The 6,511-nt window shown below is 44.7% G+C and overlaps 1 protein-coding gene across 1 annotated transcript in view; it reads left to right on the top strand.

The window, feature by feature from the left end:
- Window positions 1–6,511, top strand: part of Inhbc (inhibin subunit beta C) — a 12,192-nt gene that overhangs the window by 3,876 nt on the left and 1,805 nt on the right. The gene's annotated exons all lie outside the window — the stretch shown is intronic.

Consider the following 6,511-nt stretch of genomic DNA (forward strand, 5'->3'; position numbering starts at 1 on the left):
AAGGGCCACACCTACTCCAACAAGGCCACACCTACTCCAACAAGGCTGACCCTCCTAATAGTGCCACTTCCTATGGGCCAAGCATTCAAACACTTGAGTCTATAGGGCTATTCCTATTCAAACCATCATAGACAGGGTCTCACTACGTAGCCCTGACTGACCTGAAACTCTCTATATAGACCAGGCTAGACTTGAACTTAGAGATTCAGCTGCCCATAGCCAACAAGGAATTTTTTTTTTTTTTGTCCTGAGGTTATTTTGTAAGAGCTTTTTGTCCTGGCAAGGTGGTGCACACCTTTAATTGCAGCACTTGGGAGACAGAGGCAGGTAGATCTCTGTGTTTGAGGCCAACCTAGTCTACAGAGTGAGTTCCAGGACAGCCAGGGCTATACAGAGAAACCCTGTCAGAAAGAAAGAAAGAAAGAAAGAAAGAAAGAAAGAAAGAAAGAAAGAAAGAAAGAAAGAAAGAAAGAAAGAAAGAGGGGCTGGTGAGATGGCTCAGTGGTTAAGAGCACTGACTGCTCTTCCAGAGGTCATGAGTTCAAATCCCAGCAACCACATGGTGGCTCACAACCATCTGCAATGAGATCTGATGCCCTCTTGTGGGGTGTCTGAAGACAGCTACAGTGTACTTACAATAAATAAATAAAGTTTAAAAAAAAAAAAAAAGAAAGAAAGAAAGAAAGGACAAAAGAAGAAAATAGCCTTTAAAAAAGATTTATTTATCTACTTATTATGTGTACGTGTGTGTGCCTATGTAAGTTGATATATACTATATAGAGGTCAGAGAGCATCAGATCTCTTGGAATTGGGGTTATAGTCAGCTGTGAGACACTGGATAAATATGCTGGGAATTTAACCCTGGTCCTTTGCAAGAGCATGGGCTTTTAATAATCATGGAGTCAGTCAAAAAGGAAGAAAAAAGGATTTTATTTTTCAAATTTGCCAGTCCTTTTAGAAATATTTTCTCTAAATTCTGCTGGGAAACTGAGTAGGTTTGTATGTGTGTGATTTTTACATTTTGTTTCTTTGAAGGAGGGCTTCATGCTGTGATCCAGGCTGTCCTAGAACTCACAAAGTAGCCCAGGTTGGCCTCAAACTCACAGCAATCCTCCTGCCTCAGCCTCCCAAATGCTACAACAATCACAGATGTGAGTCACTGCTCCTGGCTCCCTGCCCACCCGTTTCCACCTCCACTCTATCTTCCCCAATTCCTCCCACCCCCTACCCTCCCCCACCCCCACCTCCAGCACATGTGTCCTGAAATGCCTCATCACAAGAATCTAAAATAAGACAATTTCAGCATCCTGCCAGGAAATCTCTCTAGCTAAAGTCACAACTTAGTTAGAAATGGTTTCTGGCGTCCAAGTTACTACAGGTGATAGACAACCCAGAACTTGAGTTCCTCTGTCTCCAAGTTCCATGGCAGACTCCTTTTTTCCCTTGTCTTTCCGAACAGGCTCTTCTCTGTCCTTCTTAACTTTGCCTGCCCCTGAGTCCCAAGGGGAAGGAGACAAGGTTATAGCGGTAGCACCCCACTTCTGATACAGATTCCTACTTCTGTGAATTGTTAATATCATATACCAGCATAAAACAGGCTGCTGCTGCTGCTGTTTGTGATTTTGTTCATTTGTGGTCCTGGCAGTAAGTCCCATTCACCACACACACTAGGCAACTGCTCTGATGCTTAGACTATACCCCAGCCCTAACATGCTAACGTGTGTGTGTGTGTGTGTGTGTGTGTGTGTGTGTGTGTGTGTGTGTTATTCAGGGCATGGGGAGGGGAGTTGAGGGGGTAGAAGAGAGACAGAAAAAGGCAGAGAGAGAGAGAAAGAGAGAGAGAGAGAGAGAGAGAGAGAGGAAGAAGGAGGAAGAGGAGGAGGAAGAGGAGGAGAGGCCAGCCAGGAACATGTGGAGAGAGGTGGGGGGAGGAGAATGGGGAGAGAAGGGACAGAGAGGGAAGAGAGCAAGAAAACAAGAGAGCAAGAGTCTTTTTATATTTTTAACATAGTTTTTTTTCTGGGGGGGGGCCGGGGAGTGGTTTTATCTTCTTTTGCTTTTGTTTGGTTGTTTTCCAGAATCTCACTCTGTAGGGTGAGGCTGACCAAGACTTTCTGACAATTCTCCTGTTTCAGCTTCCGAACAACAAGGAGAACAGGCAGGAGCCATCACATTTAGCTTAACAAATTGTCTTACACCAGTTCATTTTTTTCTCGTGATTTTGTCTAGACTTAGTTTGACCGGACAGTTTTTATGAGCCCGGTGGTATATTTGAGGCCACTAAAGCCACTGTAGCCAGGTGTGGGCCAAATGGGACCTGAATGTCTGTGATGGTCCCTGATCCTTCCAGCTGTTTCTGAAGGGTTTCTCATCATTTAAAAACACTGTCTCTGGCTCCTAAGAGCCCGAAATCTCAGTGTATAAGTTGTTCAAAGTGCTTGTTAATGTCTCACTGGCTAACCCTCTGCAGGTCCAGGGTCTAAATAAGAAAGTACTACCTCACCAGGCAGTGGTGGCGCACGCCTTTAATTCCAGCACTTGGGAGGCAGAGGCAGGCGGATTTCTGAGTTCGAGGCCAGCCTGGTCTACAGAGTGAGTTCCAGGACAGCCAGGACTACACAGAGAAATCTTGTCTCGAAAAACAAACAAATAAACAAAAAAAAAAAGAAAGAAAGTACTACATCAAGTCACGAGTGTTTGAAGGTACTGGTCATTGGGAACTGATGATGTCACGGTCTTTTGTTATTCTTAAGCTTTGTTCTGTAATTTGTTAGATTTCATTTTTATTGTTTTTAATTTGCGTGTGTGTGTGTGTGTATATATACACACACTCACGCACGTGTACACTCATGCACATGTAAGTGCAGGTGCCTACAGAAGCCATAGTAGCTGGACTTACAGATGGTTGTGAGCCACCCAATATAGGTGCTGGAATTTGAACTTAAGTCCAGGTGGAAGTAAATGTTCTTAACCACATAGCCATCTCTCTAGCCCTTATTTCTGTTTCTGCAACAATGTCTCATATAGCCCTTGTTGGCCTTGAACTCCCTGTATCCCTGAGGATGTCCTTGAAGGTCTGACCCTCCTGCTTCCATAACCTCCCTAGTGCTGGGATTTTGTGGGTGTACAGCACCTCATCTTGTCTTATTCGGTGCTGGGAATGGAACGCCAGGCTTCATACATACTCCATCAATGAAACTTATCCATCAGTTTCCAGCACTACAAAGATCAAACAGAAGCCAGACGCTGTGGCACACAACTGTAATACCAGCACTAAGCAGGCAGAGGTTCCTTCATTTGAGAAAAAGAAACCTCAGTGGGGACGGTAAGAGATGATGTTGTCACGGAAAAATAAAGGCGGGTACAGGTGGATGTGGTGGCAACAGTCTCCCTAACCCTTGGTGATGGCATCATGAATTCAAGGCCTGAGCTACTGAAAAATTTAAAGGCCGTCTTTGTTTACATGGTAAGAACCTATATCAAAATCTCACCCCTAATAAAAATTAAGATGATAGCGTTAATACCCTTTAGAATCATTCCGGTGAGGGACCAGATGTGAGAAGAAGGCAATCACAGGGTTTGTAGAGGCGAGAAGGCAGGGAGTCCTCCCGTTGGTGAGATTCACACAGAAAGGAGGGATGACTAGAAAGAGAAACGGTGATCCTCCGGTTAGAGCGGCTGGACCATGATATGCTGGCAGAACATCCGTTTGCCACCATTTAGCAGCTACAAATGTAGGCGTGAATTCGGTGATACCCAAATCTGTAGGTCCAGTCTCCATATGCAAACTGACCTGACCTAGCTATATGAGAACCACTCACATAACAACTACATTGACACAGTGTGGCTAAGGATCCCTCTTAGCATAAAGTTAAAGGAAAGGAAGGCGGAAGACCTTGGAGCAGTTAAAGAACCTTCACACTGAAGGTACAAAGGAAATCCTGGAAGGTACACTTGGAAATCCAAGTGTAGGCAGATCTCGGTGGAGGAGTGCTTACCTCAAACACACTAGCCCTGGGCTCCCTCTCCAGCAGTGTGCCGGCACACACCTGTAACCCCAACACTCAGACAGCGGAGGACAGACAGTCAAGACTTCAGTGTTATCCTCTGATACATAGTGAGTTCTAGACCAACCTCGAAAAAAGCAAAACTATAACAAAAGGATCCTGAAGACATTTTCCCGCCAGATGACTACTGCACTTACCTCTTGTCCACTTGGTCCCGGCTAAAGACCAACAGGTGATCCAAGTTCACCTCCCTTCGTTTCTGTTTGTCATATAACCCTATGACAGTCCAGCCAAGCTACTGGCTCCTTTGTAACAGAAATGGACTTTAATTCCATTTTCCAGTAAGATATCAGGTGTCCCTGTTTCCAGCTGAGCTTTCAATAGAATTCTTTTTCCATCCTTATTTCTACTAACATTTCTCTTCCCCTGCCCCCCAGCCCCGGAAAAGGTCTCACTTGATTGTCCAGACTGGTCTCTGACCCACAACAGTCTCTCTCTGTCTTCTCAAGTATGGTCATTGATCATAAACATATACCTCCATGCCTGGCTTCGCCACCAATTTTTAAAGGGTTTACGTGTGTTTTGCCCACATGCATGTCTGTGCACCACAGGCACGTTTGGTGCTCCCGGAGGCCAGAAGAGGCATTGGATTCCCACTGAAGTTATAGATGGTTGTGAGCCACCATGTGGTTGCTGGGAATCGAACCCAGGTCCTCTGGAAAAGCAGCCATTGCTCTCAATCTCTGAGCCATCTCTCCAGTCTCTTCTACGATTGCTGTAGTTATAACCACTCAACTCATCTCTAAGAGGCATCAGACTTTATGATTCTCCACTTTTTTTTTGTTGGGTGGTTTTGGTTTGGTTTGGTTTGGTTTGGTTTGGTTTGGTTTGGTTTGGTTTGGTTTGGTTTTTGAAACAGGGTCTTATGACTGGGCATGATGGCACATGGCCTTAGTCTCAGCATTCAGGAGGCAGAGGCAGGAAGAAGGGAGGAGAGGAAGAAGAAGAAGAAAGAGGAGGAGAAAAGAAAGAGAGAGAGAGAGAATAGAGGAAGGGAGGAAAGGAGGGAGGGAGGGAGGGAGGGAGGGAGGGAGGGAAGAGGATCTTACTCTGCAGCCCTGGTCAGCCTGAAACTTGCTATGTTCCACATTGGTTTTGAACTCACAGAGATCTGCCTGCCTCTGGCTCCTGATAATTCTCCATTTTTTATCCCTCACCAGAAATGCCCTCTATACTTGATGGAAATCTAGGCTATTCTTTAACCTCCTTCTCCAAATTCTCTTCTCTTCTACTCAGTTCCAAAGCCACTTGGTTTTTAGGTATTTGTTAGTACAACATCTTCTTCTCAGAGCGGGAGACAGCCTAAGCTATCTGTTCCAGCACTCAGGAGGCAGATGCATGTGGACCTCTGAGTTCCAGGAAAGCATGGGCTACAGAGTGAGTTCCAGAAAAGCCTGGGCTACATAGTAAGAGAAACCTAGTGTCAAAAAAAAAAAAAATCAGTTCTTGCTCTTCCAGAGGACCTAAGTTCAGTTCTCAGCACCTATACTTGGTATCCCAGCAACCTTTAACTCCAGCTCCAGTGGATCTAACACCCTCTTCTGGACTCTGCAGGCACTTAAACACACACACACACATGATTAAAAGAAAACAAGTTTGGTGTCACACGCCTATAACCCTAGAGCTTGGAAGATAAGAGACAGGAGAATTAGAAGTTTAAGGTTAGCCTTGGCTACATGGAAAGTTAGGCTAGCCAGAGACATATTGGACCCAGTCTCCAAAAACACTATAAATAAATACAGGAAATGGAGAGATGGCTCAGTGGTTAAGAGCACTGGCTGCTCTTCCAGAGGACTCGGTTTGATTCCCAGAACCCACACAATGGTTCACAGTCACCTGTAACTCCCTCTTTAACCACTACATGTATGCTGTCATATGTGTGTTCCTGCTCCCACACACATATACACATACACAAGCACACAGATAACTATTTAAAATTAAAATAAAGTGAAACAAAAACTGGACATAGTGATGTTACACAGTGGTGCATCTATGTCTGTGTGTGTGTGTCTGTCTGTGTGTATCTGTGTGTATGTATGTGTGTATCTGTATGTATCTGTGTGTCTGTGGGTGTGTCTGTGTGTGTGTCTGTCTGTATATGTATGTCTCTCTGTGTGTATGTGTCTGTGTGTCTGTGTATGTCTGTCTGTATCTGTATGTGTCTGTGTGTATGTCTGTCTGTGTGTGTCTGTCTGTATATGTATGTCTGTCTATGTGTCTGTGTATGTCTGTCTGTATCTGTGTGTGTCTGTTTGTATGTTTCTCTGTGTGTGTCTGTCTGTATATGTATGTCTGTGTGTGTGTGTCTGTGTGTATCTGTGTGTCTGTGTACATCTGTGTGTGTATGTCTGTGTGTGTCTATGTATGTGCCTGTGTGTATGTATGTCTGTGTGTGTCTGTGTGTGTGGGTGTGTGTATGTATGTCTCTGTGTATGTATGTGTGT

This window comes from Grammomys surdaster, unplaced genomic scaffold, assembly GCF_004785775.1.
Source record: "Grammomys surdaster isolate TR1022 unplaced genomic scaffold, NIH_TR_1.0 125877, whole genome shotgun sequence".
Taxonomy (NCBI): Eukaryota; Metazoa; Chordata; class Mammalia; order Rodentia; family Muridae; genus Grammomys; species Grammomys surdaster.